Below are 18,126 nucleotides of genomic sequence, written 5' to 3'. Positions count from 1 at the left end.
GCTACACACAGGCAAAGAGCTCACAGCTGCTGCCATTCTACGCAGCGAAACCATTGATCTGTCAAGCGATGAAGATCTTGGCAATGATGCTCTTGAGCAGCTCATCAAGAGCAAGGAAGAAGCCGAAATCTTCAACAATATGCCTCTGTTTCATGTCGCCATCATCCACAACTTCATCGATGAATGGTTTGCCACACCGAACATAAGCTTTGACGATCTGCAACTGCCAGTAGGCCTCAGCGTCGCCTTCCAAGGCGCTATTGCTTCAGAACTTGCAATTGCCCAGCGCATTGTAGAACTGAAGCAGAAAATTGATTTTGAAAAGGCTCAGTTCAAGAAGCACATGGCCAAGCTCAGCGTGCAAGAAGTGAAAAACTTCAAGATCATGTTGCACGAGCTAAAGGAGAACTTTCTGCAGAAGCGTGCAGAAGCCCAGGGTTCGCGGGAGTGAATGAAGACTTTGGCTGATCGCTGTGTCCAGACCTACAATGAGGCCAAGAAGCGCAAGGCACTTGGGCGTCCCGGCATCGACCCCAGGATGGCCGCGAAGAAGAAGAAGAAGGCTGCTGTGCCTGAACCAGAGGCACCAAGACAAGAAGCTGCTCCGATTGTCTTCCCCACTGCTACGACTGGCTCGAAGCCAAAGAGCCGGTCAACCACTTCAGAGCTCAAGAAGACACGGACTGCAGAGGCTGAAGCGGGGAAGAGGAAACACTCTGAAGCCTCTCCTTCTGACCCCACCAAGAAGAAGCACAAGACCAAGCAAGCTCGGGCTGCTCCCACAGAGCCCTTGATAGTTGAACCTCTCTCTGTCATCTATCCTGACGCAGATCGTCAGCTGACTGTTCATGAGCCTACTCCCACAGAGGCTCCTGAAGCTTAAGACATTCCAGCAGCCGACCCCAACGCTGCTGAAGACATTGGTCACCAAGACAATGTGCAAGATGATGCAGCCCTTCCTCAGCTTGAGACAAGCGAACTGATCAGCATTGGTCGTCCTTTGACGCCAATCGCACAAGTTGTGTCATGGGCGGATCGCCCACAAGAAGAAGAATCTGAGGCCCAACCCACTCCAACTCCAAAGGCGTCATCTGCTTTCCGCAGGCTTCGCAAAGGACCACTGCCTCAAGATTCGGCTGAAGACATTCCGGCTGCATCAGCTGAAGACAATGAAGAAATACCACCAGAACCCACTCCCCTGATCCACCAAGAAGCAGTTCTCTAGGAGAACGTGCCTGCATCTGACCCTCCAGCTAGTCAAGCGGAGGCGGAAAATATGGAGGCTGCCACCACCAACCTTGAAGCCAATGTGGAGCCCTCCCCAACAACAGCTTCAGAAGACACTGAAGCTACTGCTCCTGACACTTCTGCGCCTGAGTCTGCTGCCGGTCCACAATTCAACTATCATGTTGCACACAGGCCTCAGGTTCAGAAGCCGATCCCACAACTGCCAAGGTTCCCAGGTCCTGCATCAGCTCCTGGCTCCTTTAATGTCAATAGCTTCAGGGCAGATAATTCGTTCTTCAACAGCTCCAAGAACCCTTATTCATCAGATAGGTTCTGGAGCTATCCACAACGTAGCTATTACTCATGCATCCTATACAACCAAGGCCGCATCTTCCAGCACAAGCGCCTTGAGGTTGAAGCTGTTGCTGGTCTGCCCGGCCTGGAAGAAGCACTGGACTGCTTCAAGCAGGTGGGTTTGCTGCCATTTATCACAGATGAAGAGCACTGGAATGAAGAGTTTCTGCTTCAATTCTATGCCACTCTTCATATCAAAGGCTACAACAAAGATCCGAAGACTTGGGTCCTGGAGTGGATGACCGGCAATGTCCATCATGAAGCCAATGCATTCAATATCATTGAGCTTACCAGTCTGCCCACTCCTGGCGAATTCTTCGAGGAAGGATGCCAACTACATGCTGAAGCAATTGAGAGCATATTCCAGAGGCCTGAACCAAATATGAGTCAGATGCTCTCAATGATGAAGCCATTGCCCCATGATGCACCCTATCCAACTGAGTTCTTCGTTGAAGACTTAGAGTACCTGCCCAGAACCATATATCACATCATCAGGCGGACTCTCTGGCCCATCAAGGGACACTCTCCACATGCCAAGGTTGAGGGTGCAATGAAGACTCTCATATTCTACATCCTTCATGGCAAATGCTTCAATACGCAGGACTTCTTCATACGCCAGCTTGCGGCATCCGGCTCAGATTTATTTGGCTTGAAGTTTTATGCTCCTTGGGTTATGCGGCTGATCAAGCTTCATTCTGTGATTTCATATCAGCCCTCAGCCCGCAACCATCGGATCTTCTTGCCAGATGTGGACACCTCTGCTGAAGCTATATATCCTGAGCCTGCCAAGCAACCATTAAGTCTTCAGAATGTAGAACATCAAAGCTTCACTCCGAATGATGCAGGTGTTGCAGCCATCTCCAGAGTGTATCCGTTGGCTAGCACCACACGTGCACCTGCATCTACTGAAGCCACTGACAGCCGAGCTGATCAGCGACCCAAGAAGCGCGCTCGTGCCCTCAATGACCGAGAGCTTCTTGTGGCTCTTCACCAAAAGCAGGACAGGCATCACGACTGGCTCAAGAGGCAGATGAAAAGCATCCTGGAGGACGTCAATCGTATCAGAAATCTTGTAACCAAGAATGCATTTGTCGCACACGAAACCTGTCGCCGCACTTGGAAAGGACTCACGATGATGTGTCCTGAAGCTGACCTTCACGAGGATGGCTTCACAGAGCGCTTCAAATTTGACTCCACGCCTCCTCGCAGGGCAATGCTTCGCAGAACTCCATCACTTGAAGATTCGAAGTTCTCTTCCTCTGCTGCCACCGTAACTGCCAGGACTATCGAAGAAGAAGACGACGCTACATCACCTCCACCTCCTTCAGCGCGCGTCGAATCTGCACCAAGCTCGTCTGCACCTCCAAACGCCTCCACCGACCTTGCTGCGCCTGGGAACGCGTAGAAAACTCTATGTCTTCAAACCTTTTTGGTCATCACTGACAAAAGGGGGAGAAGCATATGATGTTTATAGTCTTCAAGCGGGTCACTATGGGCGGGTGCCTTTATATTTTGCTACATTTTGCTTCGTGCGTACAATTCCCGTTTTTGATACATTTGCTTCTTTGAGTTGTAACACTTAGACTTGATGGTCGTCTGCTACCTGTTTGTTACTCTGTTTTGCGAAGATAAATTCCGCATGTGCGACGATAAATTCCGCACTTAGATCATTCTGCAGACGTCCATTTTCCATTGTGCATGTCATTATCTTCGTATACCCTTACATGCATAATGGATTGTCATCATAAGTTGAAGTGGATTTCCACAAGTACAACCTGCCATGTGCATTTGCGTTCCAGAAGCAAATTACTTATATGCACATCTTCAGGGGGAGCCCTTGCAGCTTATGAAGACAATTCCTCTACAATTTCACAAATTATATTCCCCGTTGAAAACTTCAACTAGTTTGTCATCAATCACCAAAAAGGGGGAGATTGTAAGTGCATCTAGTGCCACCCCTAGTTGGTCTTGGAGTATTGACGACAAACCTAGTTGAGGGACTAATGTGTTTGTGAGAATTGCAGGATAACACAGGTAGAAGTCCCTCATTGATTCGGTTTTACTACCAGAGATGACCCCTAAAAATGTATGAAGACATTGAAGACAATGGTGGTATTTGAAGATATTCACATTGAAGACTATGACAGGAGAAGACACCACGTGAAGCCTATGGAACTCGAAGACTTAGATTCCTCGTAGTTTTATTTCATTTGTGTTGAGTCATAGGAACCACCGTACTGTTAAGTGGGGTCCAAGAGAACCAGTCAGAATGACTGAAGCGATGCCTAATTCAAAACCTATATCTTCGAGCGAAGACTATGAGAGCAAATCTTGTCCAGAGTCGGACAAGTCAGCTTTACTTGTAGCTCAAGTAAAGTTGCCGTATGAGTTTGAAATCTGACCGTTGGTACACGTGTCAGTTCCTTAGTGACCCAGGGTCATTTAGGACAAATCAGGCCGGGTTGCCCAGTGGCTATAAATAGTCCACCCCCCACCACCATAAATGGTTGGCTGCTTAGATTTCAGTGCACGGCTTTTGTCGTTTGAGAGCAACCCACCTCGAAGCCTTTGAGAGAAAATTCCTAGCGAGGAGAAAAGCCCTAACCAGCCAGAGCCAGAGTAAATTGGGCATCACTTAAGTCTTCTTGTCTGAGTGATCTGAAGACTTATTACACTTGAGGACTGTGCATCCTCCAGCCGGTTAGGCGTCGCGTTATGAGCATCAAAGAGAAATTGTGGATTGCCGGTGAACGAAGTCTGTGAAGGTTTGGGAGTCTACCTTGAATACTTACCAGAGTGATTGAGCGAGGTCTGTGTGACCTTAGCTCAAGGAGAAAACTGTGAGGACTGGGTGTCCTGAGCTGCGTGTTCAGGACTGGGTGTCCGGGACTGTGTGTACTTTGGTTTAAATACCTAGCCGCTCCAACCAGACGTACAGTTGTCACAGCAACTGGAACTGATCCAACAAATCATTGTCTTCAGCGTGTCACTGGTTTCATCTTCACTTCCTTTTACTTACCGTTACACATTGTGAAGCCATTGCATGCTTGCTTTATCTTCTGTCTACACAACTTAACTGTATGATTTGTTTGGCTTCATAACTTCTTCCTACCTGATCCTTATTACACTGCAGCTACTTGTCTTGTGCTTTCACTCTATTGGATACTTGACCATGGCTTGCCTAGTGTAATCTAACTTCCGCTGCTTAAGTGATTGGCATATCTATACTGTTTGTCTTCATAACCTTCACGTTTTGAAGACTTTCATAAAAATCGCCTATTCACCCCCCTCTAGTCGATATAACGCACTTTCAAGCCCCAAGATGGAGATCAAAGGAGCAATGTGATATTGGCCATATCATGTCACTATTATTATTTGATTGCATGTGATGTTTATCATGTTTTTGCATCTTGTTTACTTAGAACAACGGTAGTAAATAAGATGACCCCTCATAATAATTTCAAGAAAGTGTTCCCCCTAACTGTGCACCGTTGCGACAGTTCGTTGTTTCGAAGCACCACATGATGATCGGGTGTGATAGATTCCAACGTTCACATACAATGGGTGTAAGACAGATTTACACATGCAAACACTTAGGTTGACTTGATGAGCCTAGCATGTACAGACATGGCCTCGGAACATAGAAGACCGAAAGGTCGAGCATGAGTCGTATAGAAGATACGATCAACATGAAGATGTTCACCGATGTTGACTAGTCCGTCTCACGTGATGATCGGACATGGCCTAGTTAACTCGAATCATGTTATACTTAGATGACTGGAGGGATGTCTATCTAGGTGGGAGTTCATTGAATAATTTGATTAGATGAACTTAATTATCATGAACTTAGTCTAAAAAAATTTACAATATGTCTTGTAGATCAAATGGCCAATGTTGTCCTCAACTTCAACGCGTTCCTAGAGAAAACCAAGCTGAAAGACGATGGCAGCAACTATACGGACTGGGTCCGGAACCTGAGGATCATCCTCATAGATGCCAAGAAATATTATGTCCTACAAGCACCGCTAGGTGAAGCACCTGTTCTTCCTGCAGAACAAGACGTTATGAATGCTTGGCAGACACCTTCCGATGATTACTCCCTTGTTTAGTGCAGCATGCTTTACATCTTAGAGCCGGGGCTCCAAAAGCGTTTTGAGAGACACGGAGCATATGAGCTGTTCGAAGAGCTGAAAATGGTTTTTCAAGCTCATGCCCGGGTCGAGAGATATGAAGTCTCCGACAAGTTCTTCAGATGTAAGATGGAGGAAAATAGTTCTGTCAGTGAGCACATACTCACTATGTCTGGGTTACATAACCGCTTGACTCAGCTGGGAGTTAATCTCCCAGATGACGCGGTCATTGACAGAATCCTCCAGTCGCTTCCACCGAGCTACAAGAGCTTTGTGATGAACTTCAATATGCAGGGGATGGAAAAGACCATTCCTGAAGTATTTGCAATGCTAAAATCAGCAGAGGTAGAAGTCAAAAAGGAACATCAAGTGTTGATGGTGAATAAAACCACTAAGTTCAAGAAAGGCAAGGGTAAGAAAAACTTCAAGAAGGACGGCAAGGGAGTTGCCGCGCCCAGCAAGCAAGCTGCCGGGAAGAAGCCATAGCATGGACCCAAGCCCGAGACTGAGTGTTTTTTGCAAGGGAAGTGGTCACTGGAAGCGGAACTGCCCCAAATACTTAGCGGACAAGAAGGCCGGCATCACGAAAGGTATATGTGATATACATGTAATTGATGTGTACCTTACCAGTACTCGTAGTAGCTCTTGGGTATTTGATACCGGTGTAGTTGCTCACATTTGTAACTCAAAGCAAGAGCTGCGGAATAAGCGGAGACTGGCGAAGGACGAGGTGACGATGCGCGCCGGGAATGGTTCCAAGGTTGATGTGATCGCCATCGGCACGCTACCTCTACATTTACCTACGAGATTAGTTTTGAACCTCAATAATTGTTATTTAGTGCCAAGTTTGAGCATGAACATTGTATCAGGATCTCGTTTAATACGAGATGGCTACTCATTTAAATCTGAGAATAATGGTTGTTCTATTTATATGAGAGATATGTTTTATGGTCATGCTCCGATGGTGAATGGTTTATTCTTAATGAATCTCGAGCATAATGCTACACATATTCATAGTGTGAATACCAAAAGATGTAAGATTGATAATGATAGTCCCACATACTTGTGGCACTGTCGCCTTGGTCACATAGGTGTCAAACGCATGAAGAAGCTCCATACGGATGGACTTTTAGAGTCTCTTGATTACGAATCATTTGACACGTGCAAACCATGCCTCATGGGTAAAATGACCAAGACTCCGTTCTCAGGAACAATGGAGTGAGCAACCAACTTATTGGAAATCATACATACTGATGTGTGCGGTCCAATGAGTGTTGAGGCTCGCGGTGGCTATCGTTATGTTCTCACCCTCACTGATGACTTGAGTAGATATGGGTATGTCTATTTAATGAAACACAAGTCTGATACCTTTGAAAAGTTCAAGGAATTTTAGAGTGAGGTTGAGAATCAACGTGACAGGAAAATCAAGTTCTTGCGATCAGATCGTGGAGGAGAATACTTGAGTCACGAATTTGGCACACACTTAAGAAAATGTGGAATACTTTCACAACTGACGTCGCCTGGAACACCTCAGCATAATGGTGTGTCCGAACGTCGTAATCGCATTCTATTAGATATGGTGCGATCTATGATGTCTCTTACCGATTTACCGCTATCATTTTGGGGCTATGCTTTAGAGACTGCCGCATTCACTTTAAATAGGGCTCCGTCGAAATCCGTTGAGACAACACCGTATGAATTATGGTTTGGGAAGAAACCTAAGCTGTTGTTTCTAAAAGTTTGGGGATGCGATGCTTATGTCAAGAAACATCAACCTGAAAAGCTCGATCCCAAGTCGGAAAAATGCGTCTTCATAGGATACCCTAAAGAAACTATTGGGTATACCTTCTACCTCAGATCCGAAGGCAAGATTTTTGTCGCCAAGAATGGATCCTTTCTAGAGAAGGAGTTTCTCTCGAAAGAAGTAAGTGGGAGGAAAGTAGAACTTGATGAAGTATTACCTCTTGAACCAGAAAATGGCGCAACTCAAGAAAATGTTCCTGAGGTGCCTGCACCGACTAGAGAGGAAATTAATGATGATCATGAAACTTCAGATCAAGTTGCTACTGAACTTCGTAGGTCCACAAGGACACGTTCCGCACCAGAGTGGTACGGCAACCCTGTCTTGGAAATCATGTTGTTAGACAACGGTGAACCTTCGAACTATGAAGAAGCGATGGCGGGCCCGGATTCCGACAAATGGCTAGAAGCCATGAAATCCGAAATAGGATCCATGTATGAAAACGAAGTATGGACTTTGACTGACTTGCCCGTTGAGCGGCGAGCCATAGAAAATAAATGGATCTTTAAGAAGAAGACAAATGCGGATGCTAATGTGACCATCTATAAAGCTTGGCTTGTCGCTAAGGGTTATCGACAAGTTCAAGGGGTTGACTACGATGAGACTTTCTCACCGGTAGCGAAGCTAAAGTCCGTCCGAATCATGTTAGCAATTGCCGCATTCTATGATTATGAGATATGGCAAATGGACGTCAAAACGACATTCCTTAATGGTTTCCTTAAGGAAGAATTGTATATGATGCAGCCGGAAGGTTTTGTCGATCCTAAGAATGCTGACAAGGTGTGCAAGCTCCAACGCTCGATTTATGGGCTGGTGCAAGCATCTCGGAGTTGGAACATTCGCTTTGATGAGATGATCAAACCGTTTGGGTTTACGCAGACTTATGGAGAAGCCCGCGTTTACAAGAAAGTGAGTGGGAGCTCTGTAGCATTTCTCATATTATATGTAGATGACATACTTTTGATGGGAAATGATATAGAACTCTTGGACAACATTAAGGCCTACTTGAATAAGAGTTTTTCAATGAAGGACCTTGGAGAAGTTGCATATATATTAGGCATCAAGATCTATAGAGATAGACCAAGACGCCTCATAGGTCTTTCACAAAGCACATACCTTGATAAGATATTGAAGAAGTTAAATATGGATCAGTCTAAGAAGGGGTTCTTGCCTGTGATGCAAGGTCTGATATTGAGCTCAGCTCAATGTCCGACCATGGCAGAAGATATAGAAGAGATGAGTGTCATCCCCTATGCCTCAGCCATAGGTTCTATTATGTACGCCATGCTGTGTACCAGACCTGATGTAAACCTTGTCGTAAGTTTGGTAGGTAGGTACCAAAGTAATCCCGGCAAGGAACACTGGACAGCGGTCAAGAATATCCTGAAGTACCGGAAAAGGACTAAGGAAATGTTTCTCGTTTATGGAGGTGAAGAAGAGCTCGTCGTAAAGGGTTACGTCGACGCTAGCTTCGACACAGATCTGGATGACTCTAAGTCACAAACCGGATACGTGTATATTTTGAATGGTGGGGCAGTAAGCTGGTGCAGTTGCAAGCAGAGCGTCGTGGCGAGATCTACATGTGAAGCAGAGTACATGGCAGCCTCGGAGGCAGCGCGAAGAAATTTGGGTGAAGGAGTTCATCACCGACCTAGGAGTCATACCCAATGCGTCGGGGCCAATCAAACTCTTCTGTGACAACACTGGAGCTATTGCACTTGCCAAGGAGCCCAGGTTTCACAAGAAGACCAGGCACATCAAGCGCCGCTTCAACTCCATTCGTGAAAATGTTCAAGATGGAGACATAGATATTTGTAAAGTACATACGGACCTGAATGTAGAAGATCCGTTGACTAAACCTCTCCCTAGAGCAAAACATGATCAACACCAGAATTCCATGGGTGTTTGATTCATCACAATGTAACTAGATTATTGACTCTAGTGCAAGTGGGAGACTGTTGGAAATATGCCCTAGAGGCAATAATAAAAGCATTATTATTATATTTCCTTGTTCATAATAATTGTCTTTTATTCATGCTATAATTGTGTTATCCGGAAATCGTAATACATGTGTGAATAAATAGACACCAACATGTCCCTAGTAAGCCTATAGTTGACTAGCTCGTTCATCAACAGATAGTCATGGTTTCCTGACTATGGACATTGGATGTCATTGATAACGAGATCACATCATTAGGAGAATGATGTGATGGACAAGACCCAATCCTAAACATAGCACAAGATCGTATAGTTCGTTTGCTAGAGTTTTTCCAATGTCAAGTATCTTTTCCTTAGACCATGAGATCGTGTAATTCCCGGATACCGTAGGAGTGCTTTGGGTGTACCAAGCGTCACAACGTAACTGGGTGACTATAAAGGTATACTACGGGTATCTCCGAAAGTGTCTATTGGGTTCACACGGATCAAAACTGGGATTTGTCACTCCGTATGACGGAGAGGTATCTCTGGGCCCACTCCGTAATGCATCATCACAATGAGCTCAAAGTGACCAAGTGTCTGGTCACGGGATCATGCATTACGGTATGAGTAAAGTGACTTGCCGGTAACGAGATTGAACGAGGTATTGGGATACCGACGATCGAATCTCGGGCAAGTAACGTACGGATTGACAAAGGGAATTGTATACGGGGTTGCTTGAATCCTCGACATCATGGTTCATTCGATGAGATCATCGAGGAGCATGTGGGAGCCAACATGGGTATCCAGATCCCGCTGTTGGTTATTGACCGGAGAGCCATCTCGGTCATGTCTACATGCCTCCCGAACCCGTAGGGTCTACACACTTAAGGTTTGGTGACGCTAGGGTTGTAGGGATATGAATATGTAGTAACCCGAAAGTTGTTCGGAGTCCCGGATGAGATCCCGGACGTCACGAGGAGTTCCGGAATGGTCCAGAGGTAAAGAACTATATATAGGAAGTGCTATTTCGGCCATCGGAACAAGTTTCGGGGTCACCGGTATTGTACCGGGACCACCGGAAGGGTCCCAGGGGTCCACCGGGTGGGGCCACCTATCCCGGAGGGCCCCATGGGCTGAAGTCGGAGGGGAACCAGCCCCTAGTGGGCTGGTGCGCCCCCGTTGGGCCTTCCCACTGCGCCAAGGGTTGGGAACCCTAGGGTGGGGGGCGCCCCACTTGCCTTGGGGGGCACTCCACCCCCCTTGGCCGCCGCCCCCTTGGGAGATTGGATCTCCAGGGCCGGCGCCCCCCCCCTTGAGGACCCTATATATAGAGGGGGGGAGGGAGGGCAGCCGCACCCATGCCCCTGGCGCATCCCTCTCCCCTCCAACACCTCCTCCTCCTCCGTAGGGCTCGGCGAAGCCCTGTCGGAGTACTGCTTCTCCACCACCACCACGCCGTCGTGCTGCTGCTAGAGCCATCTTCCTCAACCTCTCCTTCCCCCTTGCTGGATCAAGAAGGAGGAGACGTCACGCTGACCGTACGTGTGTTGAACGCGGAGGTGCCGTCCGTTCGGGGCTAGGATCTCCGGTGATTTGGATCACGTCAAGTACGACTCCCTCATCCCCGTTCTTTGAACGCTTCCACTCGCAATCTACAAGGTATGTAGATGCATCCGATCACTCGTTGCTAGATGAACTCATAGATGGATCTTGGTGAAACCTAGGAAAATTTTTGTTTTCTGCAATGTTCCCCGACAATCGTCAGCATCCCGTGGTTGCAAATCTAGTTGTTGTAGTTTATTCTGCACCATCTATTTAGGTAAATTAGTTTTAATCGCATGCACTGGTCCGAATTGATCATCAATGGTTCATCTAAACTAATGAAAGAAGGGTGTGTGCATACATGAAAATATATCTGCTTCCCTCTATTTTTATGCTTGTTCGAGGTGCTAGCCCCAAAAGAACAAATATTTTGCTTCATGGGGTTGGCAGCTCCATAATTAATAGAAGCATCAAATTAGTCATGCAACTTGGGAAGATCAAGAACACACAAACAAGTAATGAACAGAGGCTCGGAGCAGTGATGTAATAGCTAGCTTCAGAAAATGTAGGGTAAAGCAAACAAAAAGCAGCGAAACCACATGCTAGTTTGCTGATGTGTAATTAAGCATAGAGAACATTAAGCAGTCTGATGGAACCAACAGGTGGCATCAGAACAAAACTAAAGCATATTAACTATATGTGCATTGGTATGTAATTTAGCACATGTAACATGTTCACTGCCAAAAGTATGGCCCTACAGGTGCAAGAAGAATAACGCGTCTCATGAAAAACTAAATGATGCCCTGAAGAAATTCAAAGGTGCGGCGCTTATGCTAGGAAAGTGAACATAGGCGCCGGCCGTTGGATAATAGTACCTGCTTCTCGGCGACGTATGGGTATCGTTGTCATACTTGATAGCTAAGGATCGTCGATGGTGCTCGTGTTGTGGTTGGCTGTCGCCGTCGCTGAAGCAGCTCCGGTGCTACGGTTGCGGCACCTGTCAACATACAAGAAAGCTCATATGTGGTAAGTGAACAGTTGCACGATAAAGAGAAAACTAAAGGAGTACAAATCGAAATAACTTGATGAGGCTGCGGCGTTGGTAAAGCAGGGCTAGTGGAGTTGAATATGGCGTCCATGGAGCGGGTCCGGTGCAGTGGACGAAGGCTTCGGCGGGCGCGTTGTACAGTGCTTTCGGTGAGGCGGATCTGTTGCGGCGGACGAGGGCTTGTATGAAGGGCCAGTGAAGGGGCGAACGAGGGAGTCAGTGAAGGGCCTACGCTGTGGTGGATGAGGGTGCCAGTTAAGCAGATCCGGTGCGGTGGACCATGATGGCGGTCAAGGAGATCTGGAGCGGTGGACAAGCGAGTCGCTGAAGCGGCTCCGGTGAAGTGGTGAGTTGGCAGTTGGGGGTTCCAAGGTGCGGAAGGTAGATCCGTCGGGGTGTGAGGTCCACCGCTGCGGCAGAGGAGTAGATTCGGCGGCTTGCCGTAGTTTGGGGGCGGGGAGGGGAAGGAGAGGGGCTCTGGGGAAGAATGTTGGGGGAAAAGAGGGGAAAACAATGGAGTTACCAAAGCAGCCCTTTTCCGTTCATGTGGCAGGGGTAAAACAGGAATATCGCAGGGCTAAACTTTCTGGCGCGTGATATTTCGATCTGAGCGGGAAGTTTGAAAGCTTTTGGCGCCTAAAATTATAAGTATTCTGCTCTCGTACGGTCGACTATGATATCATGGCCGACAATTTGTTTGTTTTGCACGCAAAAAAAAATGTGCAAGTTTTGAAAATCAATGTCTCCAACTCGAAACTTAGATTGTCCATTCAATTCAAATATGAATCATTGAGCTACCGCAAGCAAATACCATCATACAGTCCAATTCAAATGAAATTCCAAATGTGTTTATCCTAAATATGATGACAAAAGCAAAAATGTGTATGTGTATGAATAAAGTGGATGATTATAAAGTTTGAACATGCCCGTATGTGTATATCTCTAGGTTTGATATATGAATTTGAAATCATGAAATCCCGACTTAAAAAATGTACCTCCATTTAAATGAATTACAAAAGCTAATGATGGAGTCGAATTCTAAAATTCAAATCTTAGGTTTGCAATTATGGTACATCAAGGTATATCACGCATGTTCAAAGTATCATTATCTCATAGTACAAACTGTGACACAAATTGATCAACCATGAGTGCACAATATCTCAATTACGCTAAAGCCCCTCAAATATAGACACCTCACTCTTTATCTGAAGTCAACTACCCCCCCCACCACCACCACCACACACACACATAGAGAAGTCGTTCTCTCCCCAAAACACTAACACACGAGCACATTAACACCCTCTCTCTTGTAAACTCCGGACCCCAACATAGGTCTCTATCACTTTGTCTCTCGGGCATGCACACATCTCTTCCCTCACTCTCTAGGTCTCCCGCTATCTCTCTTACCCAAGAACACGCACTATGTAGAGTGTATATTTCCCATACACACAAAACGTCGCCCCAAAATGTCTATCTCCCTAGTTATGTGGTTCTCGCGCACTCACCTCACACACCACCCCCACTGCAAACAAGCATGCTTTGTCTCCTTGTGCACCACTCTCCTCTTTCCATCTCTCCCACATGCGTACCCGCCCCAGCTCCTTCCCTGTATACATATATGTTGTGACTCTTTGCATAGCTCCCTAATGTATAATCGTTCTCGATTTCGCACATTGTTCTCTACACCATCTATTCTAGATCTCTCATGAAGTCCCTATAACACACACGATGACTCAAGAATCAAGAAGCTCGTGGTTGATCAGATGAAGAAGAATTGAAGAAAAGTTAAGGTTGCGTTGCGCGCCGTGGCATACACTTTGATCCGGCGGTTTGAAGCCAGATCAATTTTTGGAGCGCGTTCTTGAGACGATGGATTTGATCCGTACCTACAACTTGCGTTCAAATCAGAAGGATTTACCGATTCACATGTGCGGCAACACGTGCACATGAGGAAAAAAACGCACCCGCACGCTGTTCAAAAACTTGGAAAGATTGACTGAAAGCTGCGATTGTTCCACACATCAAGGAAACAGGAAGCAATCTACTCCACGTATCAAGGCTCAAGGAGTATTAAAAAAATATAAAAAAAATATGGAGAGAGACCACGACCAGGAAGACATGGAGGTGGATAGTCAAACCAACGACAAACGACCAGGACACGGACGTGGAGAGGAGATGAAGTTGGACCATGCCGCCACAGGTCTCCGCCCCGCCGCCGTGGCTGGGCTCGAGCCACCAAGCCGGCCCTCCTGTCTCTGCCGCCGCGGCCGGCCACCGCGGTACATCGAGCCGCTTCCTCCGCCATCCCGTGCTGAGCTGCCGTTGCGACGCTCGCCCTGCCCTGTCTCTGCTTGTTTCCACAGCTGTGCGTTAACTCGGCCGGTCACCGCTGCCTCAAGTCACCATCGCCGCTCTAAACCGTTTCGGCTATTCGCGGACCTGCGCCGTGTGGCAGAGATGTGCGGGCCTCGCTCCGGTGTCTGTCGCTCGCCTTGCGGCTGCTGTTAAACCGCCGCTCCCCTAAGTTGTCTTTCTCGGCTGTTTCTAATCCGCCGTCACGGCCTCGCTTCAAGACCGCCAACCCGCCCCTGCATGGATTCGTTCCGACCCGCGGTCTGCTTGATTCAAGAAGCAGCTCCAAGTCACTGCCGGCCTGCGAGTTGCCGCCGGTCTGCGAGTCGTTTTTCACGAGTGCCTGCCTTGGGTGTTTCTCACAACTGAGGTGAACCGTGGAGATAGAGGTAGAGGTCGTTGCAAGCCCCCAGCCAGATGACTCCAACCCGCCACTGCGGGCCGGTTTAGACATCAGTGTGAGCCGCCAGTGGCCAGATCAAGTTGCCAGCACCAAGTTCTACAGCCACGGACAAATCGCCGAGCTCGTTTCCGTGTCCTGCACAGCACTCGCCCATGTTGGCTAAGTGCTAGTTGTTAGCACGTACATGGTACAGACAGAGCAGAGCGGAGGCTGGGGGTAGAATATACACCTGCAAGTTTAAGTTTTCTGATACTCTGCTAAGTCCTTGGAAAGTGCTAGATGAAGCACGTATACAGTCAACGGCATTTTCATCCGAATTACCAAAGAAAAAAAGGATGTATATGGCCTAGAATCGGAAACAGGATTGATTCAGGAGTCAACAAACCAGAGATTTGGGAACAGCCCTCATTTCGCTTGGTTTCCAACTGCAGACCGATTGTGCCAGAGAAAAATAGCAAAGGTGCCCCGCCACCATTCTGCTGCTTGCGAGCTGGAGGCTAAACCGGCCCAATTGCTTCTGCTGGTGCGTGACTAAGCTGGCCGCACTTCCGAGCCACCACCCGCGGCCTTGTTTTCGTTCCAAGTCGCCGCCGTCTTGCCCATGCTATGAGCAGCTGTAGTTGCTGTGATTACTGCTACTAGACCGAGCCTGGCCGAGTCGCCCGAGATTGCGGGCCGGATTTACTCCACTCCACTACTACCTATGGTCTGCCGCCGGGCTCTGTTCCCCGTGCGCCGGCTCACCACTTCTGTTGACTGCTGCTGTCCACGCGCGCAGGTTTACCTCAGCCTCCGCGTCCACTACTACCGCGTCTTCGGCTGCGCGACGGGTCACCTCCATCAAATTTACCGAGTCGGCGCCGGATCAAGCCCCTGCTTCCTCGCTTGTTGTAAACTCATCAAAGCTTGCCTGCGCCCTCGCCTATGAGCCGCTTCCACTTTGGTTGTGCCTTACCAGCGCACTTCCGCTGCTGTGACTACGAGTCTACGACCCACCGGCCGGTTTGCGCCTCCGACCCGCCAGTTTAAACCACCGCATCCCCGCCATCGCCGGTTTGCGCCTACGACCCACCGGCCGCTGCCGAGCCGCCGTTCCTACGAGCTTCCGTCTGCTATGGTCCACCGTTCATAAACCGCCTTCAGCACCGCGTTAAGCCGGCCTCATGCTGCTGACCAGCTCCGTCGCCAAAGTCGCGGCACCAAGCTTTACCTGGACCGGCTTTACACCTTGCCTCCGAGCCATTGCAACACATGTCTCGGGACGGTTCTATTGCTCCCCCGCATGATTCTGCTGTCGCGCCGGGTCAAACCGGCCACGTTTGCAAGTCGCCTCCATCGGCAGGCTTAAATCGCCCCTGACCATCAGTACTACATCTACATACATCCAACAAATCCAAAGAATTACCATACTAGCACATCTTACGGGAGGACCATCAGTGCTATGTCTACATACTGCATCCGCTGACCACTGTTGCTGAGTCCCCATGGCTATGCCTCATTGAGCCGCCTCCGCATCAAATCCGTTGCAGTGGTCCCTCGTCAAGCCACCTTCTCACCTCACCGGACGTCTCCTCAATTATAGCAGTGCTGAGTTGACCCGGCCTGGCGCCCTTCAAATGTGGCCGCGAGCCGCCGCCTACAAACCGCCACCACGCTCGCCGGCTCACAGCTCGGCTGCCCGCGCGGTCCTTCCACAAACCTGCGCGTCACCGCGTCCTGCGCCCATCCGCTGTTGGGCCATGGCTCCCCTGAGGTGCCATCGCCGACTTCTTTCCGTCATCGCACTACCAAGACTCGCATCGCTGGCGTTTTCCTCAAGTCGGCCTCCGCCTCTACTCTACGCCTGCGGGTTCACCCTGAGTTGCCACCACCGCCTACGAGCTGGTTTCTAAAGAAGATCATGTGGTAGAGAAATCACTCTGGCACTGGTTCTGCTGCTTGGTTTATTAAACGTCAGGCCAGACAAGGTACAAGTTCCACCGTGAGTAAAACTTTTTCCAAGCAAAGGTCATCTGCCGTTCGGCAGAGAACAACAACGTCATTGGTTATTCAAAGGCATCAGGTGATATCCATCTAAATCTATTTTATCAGCTCATACTAAATTGTTTGAGAGCAATTACTCTAGTCCGTGGTATTGTTTCGCAGGACCATTGTTCATTGCAAAGGTGTTGGAAAGGGGCATGCGCCAACATTATTTTTGCACTAGCGCTTGTATGTGCCATGTTGTTCGATGGATACATGCGCGAATCGCTACCCCCGCTACATCGACACAACATGATTGACTCGCGCGTCTGCACCGGCTTACAACACCGGGCCGACTCATCTGTCTGCTGCCGCGGCCGACTTGGCCATGATCGATTTCAGCTTCACCATGGTGATCATCAACACCGCGGTGGATATTAACTAGCCTAACATATCAGGTGAAATCCGTCCAGTATATTTTTATATTATATATTGCTTTCTTTAAAAGAGCAATTACTCTGGCTTGCAAAGTTATCTAATGCAGGACCATAAAAACTGCCATATTGGTGAAAATTTTAATGGCCGTCAGAAAATTTCCGGCTGAAAATGAAGATTTTGGTTTAAAATCCGGTTCAAGGAAAAGATGTATCCCACAAAGCTTTGAAGCTCTCAATATCTGGTTTAACATCCGGTTCAAGAAGGATTTATCTCTTGCAAAAAGTTAAAGGGTGCCAAAGAGGACTTGCTGCCATGATGCGCGGTTCAAACATGGGTATCATGCCTTATTGGCTTATCATATTATTGATCACTTGGGGACTTGTGGTCACGTCTGAACCATAGTGATGCCTCTTGATCGGCCTAGTGCCACACCATCAATTGGGGGCTTGGTCATGTCTAAACCAATGCAACACCTTTTGATAGGCGAAAGCTCCCAGATCACTTGGGGACTTGGTCACGTCTGAACCAGTCACGCCTCTTGATCGGCCTAAGGCCACAGAATCACTTGGGGGCTTTGGTCAAACCTGAACCATCGCTACGCCTCTTGATCGGCATAATGCCACTACATCATTTGGGGACCTGGCTGACTTGAACCATAGCTACGCCTATTGGGGGCTTGGTCGTGTCCGACCATGGTAATGCCATTTGATGACCTCATTTGCCTCTTTTTTTTCCAATGTTTTATCATTGCCTTTGAAATTTTGTTTCATTTAGACATATATTTCTTTTGTTGCGTTTTGAAAACCGACAAATTCTTAAACGGTTTCGACTGTCAATTACAAATTAACTGAACACGATTAAATCATAATCCGGAGATTGTTAGCCCGGTCTTGTTTCGACTATAAGTCACCAGTATATATTTGGATTGCGCTATTGGAATCATGCGCTC

Source organism: Triticum aestivum, chromosome 1A (genome assembly GCF_018294505.1).
Source record: "Triticum aestivum cultivar Chinese Spring chromosome 1A, IWGSC CS RefSeq v2.1, whole genome shotgun sequence".
NCBI classification, from domain to species: Eukaryota; Viridiplantae; Streptophyta; class Magnoliopsida; order Poales; family Poaceae; genus Triticum; species Triticum aestivum.
This window is presented reverse-complemented; position numbering follows the sequence as displayed.